The 20,265-nt window shown below is 36.7% G+C and overlaps 1 protein-coding gene across 4 annotated transcripts in view; it reads left to right on the top strand.

Annotated features, from left to right (window-relative positions):
• LOC147357353 (lysine-specific demethylase 4D-like) overlaps window positions 1-20,265 on the top strand; it is a 32,281-nt gene that overhangs the window by 971 nt on the left and 11,045 nt on the right. Inside the window, exons 2-3 of one of the 4 annotated variants that reach the window (XR_015141787.1) lie at window positions 1,505-1,598; window positions 2,223-4,202. The exons of the other annotated variants lie outside the window; for them this stretch is intronic. The gene's annotated coding sequence lies outside the window, so the exon portion shown is untranslated. Of the gene's footprint in view, window positions 1-1,504; window positions 1,599-2,222; window positions 4,203-20,265 lie in introns of those variants that run through there. 4 annotated transcript variants of the gene reach the window in all.

The raw sequence follows: 20,265 nt of genomic DNA, 5'->3' as shown, positions 1-20,265 counted from the left end.
TTTAAAAAAGCCTAAGTTCTAGTGGGAGGGGAGGTGTCACTATTTATCGAGATTCATTTATATACTAACCGACATTGAACGTTTAGAACGGTGGCCCAACTGCCAGGAGCCCTAGACACAGTTACTATTGTAAGATGGCTACTCATGAGTTAGGTGAAGTTTTCATAAGGTAACGAACAGGAAAATTAAAAAATCACCAATCGTCCTAACTCCTTCCCCCACCAAAAGCCCTCTGGGAGCATGGATTTTGTTTGCCTTTTTAGTTCAACTTGGTATCTAATCACATAATCCTTGGCCACAGTAGGTGCTCAGTAAATATTTGTTAAACAAATGAAAGTTCAACTCCCCCGACCTTAGTTTCAAATGTAAAGAGCTCATAACATCGAACAGAAAAAAGCTTCCCCCACCCACGCCCCCAGAACTCTTTCTTTGAACTTTAAATGAAACAAAGCATTAGAAAAAGTCCCTTCCTTCATAAAATTCAAGTTGCTAATCTTGATTTTTCTTACCAAAGGTATTAATTACTCTCCTAACCTGCCACATCTCGGTAAAGGACACTACTACCATCAGGCTAGTTACTCAAACCGGAATCCCAGGGCTCCTGCTTAAATTCCTTTTCCTTCACTTTTCTCATCTCATTTACTTGCAAGTCTTCCCAATTTCTACTTTCAGCATATACCCCCAATTTCATTCCACTGCCTTAGTCCAAGCCACCATCATTTTCTACCTTGAGTGTAATTGTCCCCTAATGATCTTCCTGCTCCCACTTTTCTCCTACAGTTAACTTTGCATATAAAAGTGAGAGTGATCTTTTAAAATCGTGAACCAGGTAATGTTACTGTTCTGCATAAAAATTCACTGCACTTAGAATGAAAATCAAATTTCTTAATGTGACCTGACCTGAGAGTTCTTAGGGTTTGGTTCCTACCTACCTCCCTGGCTTCACTTCTGATCATCGTCCTACAGCTCTAGCCGCAGGCAACACTGCGTGTCTGTTTCACAAACTAGATTTCTTTGCACTAGCTTTTCTCTGTCGTATGTGCCTCAGTATTACCGTTCTTCAAGTTTCAACTCAAAGACGACCTCCTCAGGTTTCCCCTGACATCTACACCCCCATCCTGCCAGTACACAAATAGCATCACATCACCCTATGTTAACTAAACACTTCTGAATTTATTGTTTCATTGTTTATTTCCTTGTTTCTTGTCTGAGAGGCAGCATAGCAAAGTCATTAAGAGAAAGGAACCTAATAGCCAGCCTGTTTTGGTTCTGAAATCTAGATCTGCCCTTTCCTAACTAACTTCAGGCAAGATATTTACCCTTTCTGTGCCCTCAGTTTCCTCATGTATTAAATGGGAATAATTCTAGTTTCCACCTCATAATGTTATAAGAATTAAGTGAATTAATACTAGTGCTTAAAATTCTCAGCAAACAATATTTGCTAAACAAATGTTAATTATTATTATTAATATTTTTATTATTATTGTCTATCTTCCTGTATTAGAACATAAGTTCCAGGAAAGCAGAAACCTTGTCTCTCTTGTTCACTGGTGTATCCTCTGCATATAGAACAGTGCTTGGCATATAATAGGTTCTGAGTAAGTATCTGTTGAATGAATGAATGAAGTGGAGGAATGACATAAATGGCAAGGTGCTGACACAAATATAGAAAACACTCCTGGTTTTTTATTAATATATTCCAACTTATGAGCCCCAAGTCAGTCACCTGGATTCATTTGTCTCCCATTCAACCACATAATCTTTTGGTCGCCAACCATGATTGTATAACCACCCCTGTAGTTTCATTAACACCAACTTAAGTATAATTAGCCCACAAAATTAAAAGCTTTAGCCTAAATGGTCTGAAAGTATTAATAAGGAAAAGAAACTTAAAAGTTTGCTTAAATAATTTTAAAATATTAATGAAAAGCCAAAACTCTAAAATTTTTTTATTTAAATGACTTGAAAATATTAGATAAAGTAAGATTAACTTAAAAACTTAATTCGCCCATTCAGCTGGCAAAAAGCATACATAATCAAGAATCCTCATTTTAAACCCATTTACACAAAAATTTAGGTGAGCCCTTTATTCTACCCAGCAATCCTCTTACACTCTCCTAATTGCTTGTTTTCCCACTCTGCATTATTATAATTTGCAACATTCCCCTTTCTTCAAATCTACACACCTATTCCATCCTTCTTTCCTTCATTTTGTTTCCCAGGAATGGATAATCATCTGACTTCCCTGAGAAAATAGAAGCTCTTTTTCTCAGAGGACTCCTCATCTCTCCCCAGCAGATGTACTGAGCTGCTTTTGACTGTGTCCTTACATTGAGCTTTCCGTGTATTGGAAGAGGTGAACACACTGTTGAAAGTGAAAGTGAAGTTGCTCAGTCGTGTCTGACTCTTTGCGACCCCATGGACTGTAGCCTGCCAGGCTCCTCTGTCCATGGGATTTTCCAGGCAATAGTCCTGGAGTGGATTGCCATTTCCTTCTCCAGGGGATCTTCCCAACCCAGGGTCTCCCACACTGTAGACAGATGCTTTTACTGTCTGAGCCAACAGGGAATTCACTGTTAGGGAACCCTAATCCTCTCCCTTGTGCTCTGGGTCCAGATCCCTGCAGCCTTCCCTAAAACAGTGCCTGGCACCAATAGGTGCACATAAATGTTTTCCAAATGAATGAATGAGTGAATCCATGAGAGAGTGAGTGAACGAGTTTTAACAGGAAAAAAAAATCACATTTGCTGCAAAAAGTTATTACCTTAATCTTTATATGTCCTTATACTTTAAAGGAGAAAAAAGTAATTTTTATTCTGCTAGTCTGAAATCCAGATTTAAAGTGAAGATACACCAAGACCCAGAAAGACGTCGTTTTTAGGAAAGAATCTCTAAATGAAAAATCAAGTGATTAACAGGCTCTATAAGTACTATCAGAATTTTAATTCAATCAGCCCACCCCTAATTGGATCACAGATCTAATTCAATCGAACTTCCCTTCTCTTCCTCAATTCTACTAAACCCTCTCATTTACAAAGTTACCAGCCCACAAAGTGTGAAACTTTTGCTTGAAAATGAAGGAAAAAACCTAGTGGTCAGAAGTTAGAAATCACATTTCAAAAATAAAAATATCAATGTAATAATATCAAAAATGTAAAAAATCACATTTAAAAAATAAAGTAATATAAAAAATCTGAAAATGACTGATTTTTATAAAAAGTTATTGCTCTAACCTGTTTTGAAAAGTGAAAGGAATAGATAAATAAGCTTACTTTCTATCAACAAAATCCTGTTTTTAAATGCAGATGCTTTGGATACCAGAGAGATGCTTTCCCAGCAGTAACCTCAAGATGAAATTTGCTGAGGATCCAGACTAGATTACTGGACCATATTATAGTTGAATCACCTCTTACTTAATGAGCACTTTGCTGCTTCACTAGCTAGCCAGTCGGTTATTAATTAAACAATTAAAAACAAACATTAAGAAACAGTCAAACAACTAAAATATAGAAAATAAAGGCTAGAAAAAGATATGCCAGGCAAATTCTAAGCAACAACAATAAAGAACTTTATGTAGCAATATTAATTATAAAAAGTATTCTTTAGTGTAGCATTAACAAGGACACTTACATGGACATCATATTGCATCACAGATATCTAAGATATTAACAAATTAACATTGATACACAGAAGATTGTGTGTAGAATATATGCTTATTACATTTATATATGCATCTGTATTTATATATTGCATTTATATTTATCTAAGATATTAACAACAAATTAACATTGATACACAGAAGATTGTGTGTAGAATATATGCTTATTGCATTTATATATGCACATATATTTATATATTGCATTTATATTTATATGTAAAATCATTTAACCAAAAAAGAGAATACACATTCTTTTTGATAAACAATGAATATGTACAAAATTTAATCAAGTATAAAGTCCCTGAATAAATTTCAATAAATGCCTATGTATTATCTTTAAATGATAGTATTTAATCTTGCCAGTTTTTTAACTTTATATAAATGAATCATATATGTTCTTTGGTGTTTTGTTCCTTAATGTCTATTATGTGTAGCTGTGATATATAGAATTTCACTGCATAAAAATGCATCCTATAACTTATTTTAATGGTTATGTTTTCAGTGTATTATAAATAATGCCACCTTGAACATTCTTGGAAATGTGCAGAGCTGTATGTGTATACTTTTCATATATATATAATCCCGTCATCAAGATAAGAGTTCTCTTTGTCCCATAACCCCACTTGATACTGTACACTTGATATTGTCCAACTTTTCAATTTTAGCTCATCTGGTGAGTGCATAGTGATATCTTAGTGGGGTCTTAATTTGCATTCCCTTGAGTACTAATTACCTTTCATATGTTTATTGTTCATTTGGATTTCTTTTATGAGGTGTCTGTTCAGTCTGTTGAAATGTTTTTTTCTTATTGATCTCTGTGAGTTCTTAATACTTTGGGCAACAGTTCTCTGTCACTTATTTTACATAAATTGTAAAATAAGCAATGTAAAAATTTATGTAAAATTTATGTAAAAATTTACATAAATTTTTTCATTCTTTTTCACAAGGAGCTTTATGTAGCAATATTATCAAAAGCATTCTTTAAGTAGTGTAGCATTAACAAGGACACAAAGATAGGCATCTTACTGCATCACAGAAATCCACTAGGAAATTAACTCCAAATTAACAACATTGAAACACAGAAACAATATGTGTATAGACATTTATGCTTATTGCATTTGGCTTTTTGGTATATTTTAACATATAAAAATTAATACCAGGGAATTTCAATTTATTAATTTTTTTTCCTTTTTGCTTAGTGCATGGTATTTCTTGATTAAAAAATTCTTCCCTACTTTGAGATTACATTGATATTCTCGGATATTATCTTCTGAAAATTTTATACTTGGGCCTTTCACAGTTCTACCAGGAATTCATTTTTGTATATGGTATAATAGAAGAGTCTTAGAATCTGATAAAGCAAGTCTTCTCACCTTGTCCTTCTTTTATGAGTGCTTTGCTATTCTCTGCCTTTTGCACTTTAAAATTTAAGTTGTCTTATTCTATGAAAATACTTCTGGGATTTTGATTGGGATAATGTTGAATCTGTAGATAAGTTTAAAACCCGATGTTTACAAAATTGAGTCTTCAAATCTATTATCAGGTTATGTCTTTTCCATTTATTTAAGTCTTCTTTAAGTTCCCTTAAGTAAAATTTATATTATCTTCATAGAAGTCTTGCAAATTTTTGTTAGCTTTAGCCTTAGATACTGTTTAATTTTTAATGCTATTGTAAATGCCATCTTTCTTAAATTTTAGTTGTCTAATTGTTAGTTGCTGGTATATATAAAGATAATTGTTTTTATATATTGCTGTTTAAGTTGAGACTGTTCTAAGCTCTTTTATTAACTAAGATAGTTCATTCATAGATCTTTTGGATTTTTTACATAGGTCATTTCTAGGAATAACAACAGCTTTGGTTCTCCCCCTCCTCCCTTCCCTTTTTTTCCTGCTTTCTTACATTGCATAAGACATCCAGGATATACTGAATAAAAGGTCACAGGCATCCTTGTCTTTTTTCCTGCTTTGAAAGAGAAAACTTTGAACTTTTAATTACTAAGTGTGATGTTTACTGAAGGTTTGGGGTAGATGCACTTTATTCAATTAGAAATTTCCCTACAATTTATAGTTTGCTAAATGAATGGCAGATTTTATCAAATACTTCTTTGCATCTAATAAGATTATTTTTTAATCTTAGTGTGTGTTATTATATTTATTTATTTAAGTATCAACTAACCTTTCATTCCTGGAATCAACCCGTCTTGGTCATGATGAATATACTGTAGGGATCAGTTTACTCAGTTTGTATTTAGGACTTTTGCATCTATGCTCATCAGTGAGATTAGCCTTTTATTTTCCTTTCTCATAATGTCCTTGTTGGAGACATGTACGTACAGTTTGTATCATAAGATTTGTTGGGAAATAGTCTTTCTTTTTCTGTTCTTCAGGAAAATTTGTCTAAGATTGGAATTACTTCTTTGAATATTTGGTAAAAGTTGCTGGTGTAGCCATTTAAGAGTATAGAGTTTTCTTTGGGAAAAGAGTTTTGATTACTGCTTCAGTTTCCTTGCTGGTTATGGATATACTCACCATTCTGTTGCTTTTTGTGTCAATTTTGCTATTTATATTTTTCTAGGAATTTTTTCATCTGAATTTTAAAATATGTTGTCTTAAAGTTGTTTTTACTGTCTTTATTTTCTTTTTTATGTCTGCAGCATCTATAGCGATGACTTCTTTGTCTTTCCTAATATTGATTATTTGTGCCTTCTGTTTCTGGTCTTTACCCTTTTCACCAGGGGTTTGTTGTTTTTATTAGACTTTTCACAAAAAAACTAGCATTGGTTTTGTTCATCTTCTTTATATTGGTTTTCTCTTTCATCAGTTTCTGGTCTTATTTTACTATTTCCTTTATTCTACTTTCTTTGCTATACTTCTGACTTTCTGCAGTGGATGCTGAGTTCATTTAATTTTCCAGTCTTTTTTCTTTTCTTATAGTGAAGTCACTCAGTCGTGTCCGACTCTTTGTGACCCCATGGACTGTAGCCTACCAGGCTCCTCTGTCCATGGGATTTTCCAGGCAATAGTCCTGGAATGGATTGCCATTTCCTTCTGCAGGGGATCTTCCCAACCCAGGGATCGAACCCTGGTCTCCCGCATTGTAGACAGACGCTTTACCGTCTGAGCCACCAAGCCTATACATCTTCCTTTTAATACTGATCACTAGTATCCCCCTAGATTTGAAATGTAGGATATTCATTTCTTTAGGATTTCATTTACTTTAAAGTATTTTATTTCTTTATGATTACAAATTTTATTTAGAAATGTATTTTTAATTTTACAAAATATAGAGCTTTCACTATCATTTTAATATTAATTTTTAACTTTATTGTTTTGTGGTTAGAGGACATGTTCTGCCTACTTTGACATTTGTTAAAACTTGTTTTATGGCCAGAGTTTTATAGTCAATTTTGCAAAATTTCCATAGTACTCAAAAAAATCATATTCTGCAATTTGGGAGACAATATAGATCCCTACCTCCAACAAAAATGTTCTAAATGGTTGAAACAAATAAATATGAAAAAGAGAAACTAAAATAAAATCTTTGTTACTCCAAAATAGTGAATACTTTAACAAGATATAAGGGAACAAACCATAATGGAAAATAGGAATAAATTAGGCTACATTAAAATTTTGAAAACACCTGAAAAATAAACAATAAACAGATTGAAACGGAGGTGGTGCCTAGGATAAGATATTTCAAATCATACAATAGACATAGAATTAGTATCTCAAACATTTAAAACATTTAAAGAACTTTTACAAAGGAAAACACTGAAAAAATGGGCAAAGGATATAATGTAATTGTCAAAACCCACAAAAAGCCAATAAATCAATGAAAAAGCATGAGTCACACAACATTAATATTAACAAAAATATAAAGGTGATAAATTACTTTGTCAATCCAATCACCAACAACTAAAAATTTGACATTATCAAATATATCTGGGGATACAGAGAAATAAACTCGCCTACTCTGCTAGTGACTGTGTTAATTAGGATAATCCACAGGTAAGCAACTTGACATTGCCTAATAAACTACAAAGTACAGTTTCTATATCATTAATAAATAAGACCAAAATATCTAAACAATAAATTCTCACATATATTCTCACAAATAAGATTTTTAATGCAGCATTGTTTATAATAAAAAACAGTAATCTGAATATTCATCAATAGAGAAATGCATTAAAATTTTTTTTATGGCAGACTATATATGTACATAGATGAATGCATCTTGAAGCTGTTAATGTTGAATTTAAAAATTACAAAAATTAGTATATTTGGTATAAAATCATTTATCCAAAATAAAAATAGCAAACACAAAACAATACTGTATATGGATACACAGCAGACACACATATGTGCATGTGTGCTCAGTTGCTCAGTCACGTCCAACTCTTTGTGATCCCACGGACTGTAGCCTGTCAGTCCATGGATTGTCCATGGACAATCTCCCTTGTCCATGGGATTATTCCAGCAGGAATACTGAAGTGGGTAGCCATTTCCTACTTCAGGGAATCTTCTTGACCGAGGGATCATTACTGCATCTCCTGCATTGGCAGGTGGATTCTTTACCACTGAACCACCTGGACACACACACACAAAAGACATCCACAGATAGAAAATGCACCAAATTCATGATAGCTGTTGTTTTGGAGTTGGGTAGGAGAAGGAGATTAGGATTTTGGATTTAAATCTGAAAGGGATTTCCTTCATCTGAAATATTTATTCTATTTAAAAATACTTGAACCAGGAAGAAGACCCTTTAGGATGTCTGTTCAACCTTACACTGGAGATTCTAGTCAAGGCAGTTAGGTAAGAAAAATAAATAAAAAGGTATCCAAGTTGAAAAGAAATAAAACTATTGACAGCTTGATTTTATATAGAGAAAATCTTAGGGAATGACTAAACTACTACAACAAATAAATTCAACAAGATTGCACAATACACAAGATGCTCTGGTACTGCTGCTGCTGCTGCTAAGTCGCTCCAGTCGTGTCCGACTCTGTGCGACCCCATAGACGGCAGCCCACCAGGCTCCGCCATTGCTGGGATTCTCCAGGCAAGAACACTAGAGTGGGTTGCATTTCCTTTTCCGACGCATGAAGGTGAAAAGTGAAAGTGAAGTCGCTCAGTTGTGTCCGTGACTCTTAGCGACCCCAAGGACTGCAGCCCATCAGGCTGCTCCGTCCATGGGATTTTCCAGGCAAGAGTACTGGAGTGGGGTGCCATTGCCTTCTCTGGATACACAAGATAAGTATACATAAATCAGTTGATTTCTGTACACCAGCAAGATCTGAAAATTTAAGAAAACATTCCATTAACAATATCATCAAAAAGAATAAAATGTTTAAGAATAAATTCAACAAAAAAGATATGAGACTTCTACACTGGAAACTACAAAACATTGTTAAAGAAGATCTAAATAAATGGAAAAACATTCCATATTCATTGATCAGAAAATGCTGTTGTTAAGATGTCAATACTCCCCCAATTGTTCTATGGGTCCAGTGCATTCCCTATTGAAATTCCTGCTGGCTTTTTTCCCCAGGAAAAAAAGTTTATCCTGAAAAAGGTGTATAAATACTAAAGACCCAAAATAGCCAAAACAGTCTTGAAAAATAATAAAAAATTTGGAGAACTCATACTTCCCCATTTCAAAACTTCACTGCAAAGTTTCAATTATCAAGGCATTGGTATAGGGACAGCTATATATAGTTTAATGACTAACTGTAAACTTTAATAGAATCAACAAAACTTTCAAGACATTTTCAACAGTGAAAGAATAATCTTTTCAATGCATTTTGCTGGAATAATGGATATCCTTAAAAGTCTGAATCTGGATCCCTACCTCACACCATATTTGGAGAAGGAAATGGCGATCCTCTCCAGTATTCTTGGCTGGAAAATCCCATGGATGGAGGAACCTGGTAGGCTGCAGTCCATGGGGTCGCAAAGAGTCAGAAACGACTAAGCAAGTTCACTTTCACTTTTTTCACCTCACACCATACACAAAAACTAAGTCAAAGTTAATCATAGACCTAAATGTAAGCTAAAACTATAAAACTCTTAAAACAGAAATGTATCTCCATGATCTTGAGCTAGGCAATAATTTCTTAGCTTAAACACCAATGGCACAAGTGATAAAGAAAACTGATGACTTGGATTCATCAAAATTAAAAACTTATGCACTTCAAAAGATGCAGTTAAGAAAGTGAAAAGATAACCACAGACTGGGAGAAAATATTTGCAAATCATATATTTAAAAAAGAACTTATAATTAGGACATATAAAGATCTTTTGCAACTCAATTAATTATGCAAATATGAGCAAGGGATTTGAATAGAAATTTCTTCAAAAAAGATATGAGTGGCCAATAAGCATAGTGACAAATGCTCAGCATCATACATTGTTAAGGAAATGCAAATCAAAATGAGATACAATGTCATACTAAAGTACTATAAAAAAAAGAGGACAATTAGAGATGTTGGTGAGGATTCTGAAGAATTGGAACTGTCACATATGGTTGATGGAAACTGAAAATGTTGCAGGCACTTTGGGAAAATGGTATAGCAGTTTCTCAAAATGTTAAACATAGGGTTAGTATTGTTCAGTTGCTCAGTCGTGTCTCACTCTTTGTGACCCCATGGACTGCAGCACACCAGGCTTCCCTGTCCTTCATCATCCCCCAGAGCTTGCTCAAACTCATGTTCATTGAGTTGGTGATGCCATCCAACCATCTCATCTTCTGTCATCCCCTTCTCTTCCTGCCTTCAATCTTTCCCAGCATTAGAGTCTTTTCCAGTGAGTTGGCTCTTTGCATCAGGTGGCCAAAGTATTGGAGATTCAGCATCAGTCCTTCCAATGAATATTCAGGATTGATGTCCTTTAGGATTGACTGGTTTGATCTCCTTGCTGTCCAAGGGACACTCAAGAGGGAGGGGAGGGGAGGGAGGAGGGTGGAGGGTTGAGGATGGGGAACGCGGGTATACCTGTGGTGGATTCATTTCAATATTTGGCAGAACTAATACAATATTGTAAAGTTTAAAAATAAAATAAAATTTAAAAAAAAAAGAGTCTTCTCCAATACCACAGTTCAAAAGCATCAATTCTTCGGCGCTCAGCTTTATGGTGCAACTCTTACATCCATATATGACTACTGGAAAAACAATAGCTTTGACTATACAGACCTTTGTTGGCAAAGTAATGTCTCTGCATTTTAATATGCTGTCTGTGTTTTGTCATAGCTTTCCTTCCAAGGGGCAAATGTCTTTTAATTTCATGGCTGTATTCACCATCTGCTGTGATTTTGGAGCCCAAGAAAATTAAGTCTGTCACTGTTTCTATTGTTTCCCCATCTGTTTGCCATGAAGTGATGGGACCAGATGCCATGATCTTCATTTTTTCAGTGTTGAGTTTTAAGCCAGCTTTTTTACTCTCTTTCACTTTCATCAAGAGGCTCTTTAGTTCCTCTTCACTTTCCGCCATGAGGGTGGTATTGTCTGCATATCTAAGATTATTGATATTTCTCCTGGCAATCTTGATTCCAGCTTGTGCTCCATCCAGCCTGGAATTTTGTGTGATGGACTCTGCGTATAAGTTCAATAAGCTGGGTGACAATATACAGCGTTGACATACTCTTTTCCCAATTTGTAACCAGTCCGTTGTTCCATGTCCGGTTCTAACTGCTGCTTCTTGACCTGCATACAGGTTTCTCAGGAGACAGGTAAAGTGATCTGGTATTCCCATCTCTTGAAGAATTTTCCACAGTTTGTTGTGATTCACACCATCAAAGGCTTTAGTATAATCAATGAAGCAAAAGTAGATGTTTTTCTGGAATTCTCTTACTTTTTCTATGATTCAGTGGATGTTGGCAATTTGATCTCTGGATCCTCTGCCTTTTCTAAACCCAGCTTGAACATCCAAATTCAGCTTGAATTGGAAGTTCTCAGTTCACGTACTTTTGAAGCCTAGCTTGGAGAATTTTGAGCATTACTTTGCTAGCGTGTGCAATGAGTGCAATTTTATGGTAGTTTGAACATTCTTTGGAGTTGGAATGAGAACTGACCTTTTCCAGTCCTGTGGCCACTGCTGAGTTTTCCAAATTTGCTGACATATTGAGTGCAGCACTTTGACAGCATCATGTTTTAGGATTTGAAAGAGCTCATCTGGAATTCCACTACCTCCACTAGCTTTGTTACTGTATGACCCAGCAATTCCACTTCTAGGTATCTATACAAAGAAAAAATAAAAACATGTCTACTCAATATGAATGTTCATAATTGCATTATTCATAAGAGCCAAAAGAGTACAACCCAAATGTTATCAACTGATGGATGGATAAACAAAATATGGTATATTCATAACAATGGAATATTATTCAACCATAAAAAGAAGAAACACGCCTACAACATGAATGAACCTCAAAAACATGCTGAATGAAACAAGCCAGACAAAATATCACATGCTACATTTATGTGAAATGTCCAGAATAGGTTAATCTACAAAGACAGAACGTCGATTAGTGGTTGCCTGGAGCTGAGAGTGGAAATAGGCTGTGAATGCAAATGGGCATGAGGTTTATATGCGGAATGGTGGGAATGTTCTAAAAGTACATTGTGATGATGGCTGCACAGCTCTGTAAATATCCCCCCAAAATCATTCAATTTTACACTTAAAATGGGTGAAATATTTGTTATGTAAATTACATCACAATAAAGCTGTTTAAAAAAACCACTTGAAGCAAATATGGTAAAATATTAAGATGTCAATTCTGGCTGGTTGGAATGCAGGGTTTTGCTATATATTCTATTTTATCTATTTTTACTGTTTCTCAGAAGCAAAAAATTAAGACACCATAAATTCCTAGGCCCCAATTTCAAATGAGATAGATGCATTAATTTACAGTCTTTTGATTATACTCTCACCTTCAGACACTGTCAGTTGCCCCCATTCCCAGAGGAAATTACTTAGAACATTCTCAGCAAATCTTACCAGTCATATATAGCAAACCCAACTCTCTAGTGCCTAACTCTTATTTAAATATAAGCCAAGGGTAATTAGATTTATGAGGAAAGCATTTAACCTGAAAAAATAGAAACCAAGGAAAGCATCCTGGAAGGGTGAATTCAGAGGGAAGCTGACATAATGTAGAGAATAAATGAAACTTAAAAAAAAAAAAACCCTATTAATATTTCAAAAGAGACAGAAAAATCTGCAGCCATGAAAAATATTGGATATATAAAAGGAATTCAGAGAACCAAAAGAATTTCTGAAAATTAAAAATAATTGCTAGAAGGCTTGGAAAATAAAAGAACAAAGATGGAAAACAAGAGAAAAATAAGAAAATTAGAGGATCAGCCCAGGAGGTCTCATATCCAACAAATTATATTTCCAGAGAGATAAAACTGAAAATATAGTGGAAAGAAATAAAGATGGAATAAGAAAATTCTCAGCAATGAAGAATTTACATCAGAAGATCTAACACAATAACTGGCAAAAAAAAGAACCATATTTTGATGAAATCTCAGAAAACAAGGAGCAAAGAAATAATCATCAAAGTGTTCAAGGAAGATAGGTTACACAAAAAGCATCAGAAAGTAGATTGGTTTTGGATTTCTAGAAGCTGCAATTCAATGGAACATTGTCTCCAGAATCTTGAAAGAAAAAGGTAGAGCACAGACATTTTCAGACAGGCAGATTCTGGTAGACAGTTGTTATATTTGTGGCCAGTAACGTTAGAATTCTGTTTTGTATCTGAGGAAATTCGTACATTATAACCCCCGCCTTGCCAAGTGGTAAGTCACATATCCAGTATCTGTTATAGCAAAGACATAAGCACATGACCTTAGCTCTTCCAATCAGACATTTCCGTGGAAGCGCTCAATTTGAAGAAATGTGTGGAAGTCAGTTTTGCACAAGATGTGTCCTTGGAGGAGGATGGTGAAGACTGAGCTTTCAGAGGCAGCAGTGGCATAGGTTTTAGCCGGTGATGTCCCTTGCTCAGGGTCTTTGACCAGAGAAGGTATAGAATATATAGATGGTTGGATAATTTGGGTGTTGTTCCTGGGTACACAGTCACCAAACCCAATTCTCTGGTCCTCCTGGAGATTCTGTGAGCTACTTCATAATGTCTAATGATGCTTCCAAGGACACTCCTGATGGATACTCCACCAACCCAAGAAAATAAACCAGGAAAGAAGATTGAGATGTGTGTTGGGGTGGGGGCCGGGGGGGTGGCTAGATTAGAGGATCTAACATAATAGAGAAAAAGAACACCCAGAATTTCAGTGACTAGAAACCCCAGGATATAGTCTGTGCAACAGCCTAAAGACTAACCAGTCCAGATTCAAGTAAGCATATGGAGGGCTCCAGGAAGAATATTTCTGAAAAGAGAAATTAGATTTGGTACCTGAAGTGTTTTATGTATTTAGAAGAGATTCACACTACTGGGAATTAATTTGGGGATGATTTAATATGTATAAAACTAGGCAAATGAAATAAAGCATTAATTAACTATAGGATAACGTTTCGTACATGAAAGGCAGTGCAATCATGGTACACTACATGATTCGGCTGTATCTAAGATTGTGTGGCAAAACTTGAGACTAGACTTAACCAAAATATTGGTTAATAGTTATAACCAATTATATATGGGAGGATGGAGTAGGGGAAGTCTGTGTGTGGTGGGATGGAGCAAAAGAGAACTAGATCCATGTTTTTTATAGTTTATGTCTACAGTATCTAAAATTGCAAAATCTAGAAATACTGGATATACAAAATACCAGAAGCAGCTAAAATATGTAAGAGTAAGCCTTTGAGGAGTGGGAATGAGGGATAGGAAGTGTATTTGTCAGGGTTCTTTATTGCCTAGAGAATTTACCTTTAGGCAAAAGAGGTTGGTTCTGTTTTGGGTTTAGTTTGTTTTTCAGTGTTTTTATGGAATCTCTGGGAGAATTGCAAGAATTAGGATTATATACTGCTCAAGAAATATATTAAAAATTTATTGACAATTCAAAGAGGCCTGTGTTAGAATTAAAATTTGAGTGGCTGTGTCATGAAGATACGAGTTCAAGAAGACTTCTGCCTGACTGCCAGATACTGCTGTGATTGCCACAGCATCCATGTAAGAGCAAAGTAAAGAGAGAAGTTTCTGAGGTTAATATTCCCATGCTCAATTTATCACATGTCACAATGAAATCATTACAAGACATTTAAGTTGCTGATTTAAAGGCCAAGTCATTGTCTTTGTCATGATTTAATTTCTGCTGTTTGACTGGATCAGTATTTGAGCCACGCTGTTCATGCCTGACTTCCCATCATGTGTCATTCTCCTTTATGTCCACACTCCTGGATGTTCCTTACTAGGGAGCCCACATCAAATATTGGCATTTGAGATTAAAAGGGTCCAGTAAAAGATACCTTTTCATCTTTTCTTTTCCACACAACTTCTCAAGAACAGAATGTTGAAGCTTGTGGAGCAGAAACATGCAGGTATCTCAGAGAAAGAAGCAAGCACATCTCATAGAAGGGATTTATTACTTACGTGCCCATTGAAGGTACAAGCTAGCTTCAAGTAAAACAGTCTGGAGAGTTCCCACGACAACAGTTTAAGCACCAAATAAATGGTGCAGGCAAACAGTGCTCATGGAGTGTAGAGGACAGCCTTTACCAACACCTAGGGTTTGCAGGTTTGGAGCATCCCAGGTGGCACTAGTGGTTAAAGAACCCACCTGCCAATGCAGGAGACAAAAGACACCGGTTCAATCCCTGGGTCAGGAAGATCCCCTGGAGAAGGACATGGCAACCCACTCCAGTATTCTTGTTTGGAGAATCCCATGGACAGAGGAGCCTGGCAGTTGAAGTTATGAGCACACACTCAGAAGGATCCTTCAAGGAGGAGACTTGTCTGGAAGGCAGAGATCATAATTTAGATAACAGTGAGAGAAGAAAGTGGGGCTTCCCTGGTGGCTCAGACAGAATCCACTTACAATGTGGGAGACTTGCGTTTGATCCCTGGGTTGGGAAGATCCGCTGAAGGAAGGAATGGCAACCCCCTCCAGTATTCTTGCCTGGAGAATCCCATGGACAGAGGAGTCTGATGGGCCACAGTCCATAGGTTCGCAAAGAGTAAGACACGACTGAGTGACTTAAGCATTGCATTGAGAGAAGAAAGGCGAGAGCCAAAGTGCGTATATTTGAAGCTGGGAGTTAGTTTTAGGAACTATTGGGAGAGACAGTTGGGAAAACGAGATAAAGATGGTGCTTTAAAAACATTTACTTTGTTCCCTCCAAAACTCCACTGGAGTGACAATAACATGATCTTTGTTTTAAGAAGTAATAAACAGGGCTTACCTGGTGGCTCAGTGGTAAGGAATCTGCCTGCCGATGCAGGAGACATGGGTTTATCCCTGGTCTGGGAAGATCCCGTATGGCCTCGGAGCAACTATAAGGCCTTACGCCACAATTACTGATACCTGCTTACCCGAGAACCACAACAAGAGAAGCCGCTGCAATGAGAAGCCTGCACACCGCAACCAGGAAGCAAGCCCTGCTTTCCACAGTGAACGAGCCCATGCAGCACGGAAGGGCTGGCACAGCCGAAACTAAAAACTAAAATTATATATATGTTTGTATACATATATAAATAATATACAAAGAAAATGGTAAAGGAGATAATACAGAAGCAAAATTTGAAAACAGAAGGACAGGTAGAAACTGATTTGTCAAACCCTGGAAAGCTGAATCCTAAATTGGCAGTGAAAGTCCAGAAGCAGCTCAGTTGCCTCTAAGAACCTCAAAGGCACCAGGTACCTCTGGATGTGACAGTTAAAACGGGGCTAAGGAGGATCTGTTGGAAGCCTGTCTCAGAAGCAGTTAAGATTTTGCAATTAACATTCCGCCCCTCCCACTCTGGGCAGCAGAGTAAACTGCCATCTCACCCTGACAGAACACTAAGCTTCATTGTCTAGAGTGGCTGAAAAGGATGTTCTCTGGACTGGGGATTTGGGGGAACCACTGGGAGTATGGCTGTCAAAGGGGAAACAGGTTGATTTACTGAACCTTTGCAGTTGAATATTAGAAAATTCAGGACCCATTTTCTGTGTGGTGGGGAAACCAGGCCTGTCCTCTCAGGAGGAAGATTAGAAGATTCTTTACTGTTGAGTATCACCAGTTGTAGAGATACCAGCATCAGAGCTTCAGTCAGGAAACAGCCCAGCCAGATCACCATAAGGGAAAGTATAAGTCACCAAAACCATCCACACACCCAGAGCTTCTAATAAGTTCCCTGTGCCATACATACCCTTATATTTGAGCTTATTACTAAGGATCACTAGACATTTGAGGAAAGCCTTGAACCTGAAAGAAGCCAAAACAAACAGAAAAAGAAGTTTCAAAGAACCAGACTATGCAGGAGGGGAAAGTACCTCCAAAAGCCAATGACATTTTAGTATTTTCTGAGAGACGAAGTAATGCTCAAAATTCTCCAAGTCAGGCTTCAACAGTACATGAACTGAAAACTTCCAGATGTTCAAGCTGGATTTAGAAAGGGAGAGGAAGCAGAGATCAAATTGCCAACATCCATTGGATCATAGAAAAAACAACAGAATTCCAGAAAAACATGTACTTCTGCTTCATTCACTATGCTATAAAGCCTTTGATGGTATGGATCACAATGGGAATATCAAACTACCTTACCTGCCTCCTGAGAAACCTGTATGCAGGTCAAGAAGCAACAGAATGGGAGATGGAACAACAGACTGGTTCAAAATTGGGAAAGCAGTATGTCAAGACTGTATATTGTCACCCTGCTTATTAAGCTTATATGCAGAGTACATGACGCGAAATGCCGGGCTGGATGAAGCACAAGCCAGAATCAAGATTACCAGGAGAAATATCAATCACTTCAGATATGCAGATGATACCACCATTATGGCAGAAAGAGAGGAGGAAATAAAGATCCTCTTGATGAAAGTGAAAGAGTAGAGTGAAAAAGCTGGCTTAAACTCAACATTCAAAAAATGAAGATCATGGCATCTGGTCCCATCACTTCATGGCAAATAGTTGGGGTAAAAATGGAAACAGTGACAGATTTAATTTTCTTGGGCTCAAAAATCACAGCAGATGGTGAATGCAGTCATGAAATTAAAAGATGCTTGTTCCTTGGAAGAAAAGCTATGATAAACCTAGACAGCATATTAAAAAGTAGAGACATTGCTTTGCCAGCAAAGGTCTGTCAAGTCAAAGCTATGGTTTTTTCCAATAGTCTTGTATGGATATGAGAGCTGGACCATAAAGAAAGCTGAGTGCCGAAGAATTGATCCTTTGAACTGTGGTATTAGAGAAGAATCTCGAGAGTCCCTTGGAAAGCAAGGAGATCAAACCAGTCAATCCTAAAGAAAATCAATCCTGAATATTCATTGGAAAGACTAGTACTGAAGCTGAAACTCCAATATTTTGGCCAACTGATGCAAAGAACTGACTCATTTGAAATGACCCTGATGCTGGGAAAGATTGAGGGCAGGAGGAAAAGGGGATGACAGAGGATGAAATGGTTGGATGGCATCACCGACACAATGGATATGAGTCTGGGCAAACTCCAGGAGATGGTGAAGTACAGGGAAGCCTGGCATGCTGTGGTCCATGGGGTCACAAAGAGTTGTTCATGATTGAGCGACTGAACTGAACTGAGAGATTAAATAAGTGTACCCATGAAACAAGAACAGGATCATGGGGACAGTGGGGGTAAGGAAGCTATATACACAGAAAAGAGCTAAGGGAGCAGAGACGAACTGTTGAAAATTAAAAAATTGATAAAAGATATGAAAAAGACAGTAGAAGTAGGTTTGGAAGATAAAGATGAGAAAAAATTTCAGAATATAGTGATAAACAGAAAATTGAAAGAAGAAAAGACATAAGAATTAGAGGTTGAATCCATGAGGTCTGGTATCCAAATACAGGTGTTAATGTACAGAGGGAATAACTACAGGAAATTGTCAAAGAGGCAACTAAAAAGTTTTTCTAAAACTAAAGAACCTGAATTTTGAGATGGAAAAGATTTTAGAACACTGGAACAAATAAAAGCTTCTGTAAACTAAGAGGGAAAAAGGAAAATACAGTGAACTAAGACAAGGAATCATATTTGCAACTCCCTTACTCCTCATGTCATACTCACAAAACAATAAAAAGTTAAAAAGAAAGAAACAAAAGCCGTTAGTATTAAAGGCATAGTTAAAATCAGAAATGGAGTAGCCCTCGTAGTCAACGAAAGAGTCCGAAATGCAGTATTTAGATGCAATCTCAAAAATGACAGAATGATCTCTGTTGGTTTCCAAGGCAAACCAATCAATATCACAGTAATCCAAGTCTACGCCCTGACCAGTTATGCTGAAGAAGCTGAAGTTGAATCATTCTATGAAGACCTACAAGACCTTCTAGAACTAACACCCAAAAAAGATGTCCTTTTCATTACAGGGGACTGGAATGCAAAAGTAGGAACTCAAGAGATACCTGGAGCAACAGGCAAATTTGGCCTTGGAGTTCAGAATGAAGCAGGGCAAAGACTAATGGAGTTGTGCCAAGAGAACATACTGGTCATAGCAAACACCCTCTTCCAACAACACAAGAGAAGACTCTATACATGGACATTACCAGATGGTCAATACCGAAATCAGACTAATTATATTCTTTGCAGCCAAAGATGGAGAAGTTCTATACAATCAGCAAAAACAAGACTGGGAGCTGACTGTGGCACAGACTGGACTATTTATTGCCAAATTCAGACTTAAATTGAAGAAAGTAGGGAAAACCATTAGACCATGCAAATATGACCTAAATCAAATCCCTTATGATTATACAGTGGAAGTGGGAAATAGATTTAAGGGATGAGATCTGATAGAGTTCCTGAAGAACTATGGATAGGGGTTCGTGACATTTTACAGGAGACAGGGATCAAGACTATCCCCAAGGAAAAGAAGTGCAAAAAGGCAAAATGGTTGTCTGAAGAGGCCTTGCAAATAGCTGTAAATAGAAGAGAAGTGAAAGGCAAAGGAGAAGAGGAAAGATATACCCATTTGAATGCAGAGTTCCAAAGAATAGCAAGAAGAGATGAGAAAGCCTTCCTCAGTGATCAGTGCAAAGAAATAGAGGAAAACAACAGAATGAGAAAGTCCAGAGATCTCTTCAAGAAAATTAGAGATACTAAGGGAACATTTCATGCAAAGATGAACACAATAAAGAACAGAAATGGTATGGACCTAACCGAAGCAGAAGATATTAAGAAGAGGTGGCAAGAATACACAGAAGAACTATACAAAAAAGATCTTCATGACCCAGATAATCATGATGGTGTGATCACCAGCCTAGAACAAGACATCCTGGAATGTGAAGTCAAGTGGGCCTTAGAAAGCATCACTACGAACAAAGCTAGTGGAGGTGATGGCATTCAAGTTGAGCTATTTCAAATCCTAAAAGATGATGCTGTGAAAGTGCTGCACTCAATATGCCAGCAAATCTGAAAAACTCAGCAGTGGCCACAGGACTGGAAAAGGTCAGTTTTAATTCCAAGCCCAAAGAAAGGCAATGCCAAAGAATGTTCAAACTATTGC

This window comes from Bos grunniens, chromosome 15 (genome assembly GCF_055505025.1).
Source record: "Bos grunniens cultivar Pamir isolate PY7600 chromosome 15, Bosgru_T2T1.0, whole genome shotgun sequence".
Lineage (NCBI taxonomy): Eukaryota > Metazoa > Chordata > Mammalia > Artiodactyla > Bovidae > Bos > Bos grunniens.
This window is presented reverse-complemented; position numbering and strand designations above follow the sequence as displayed.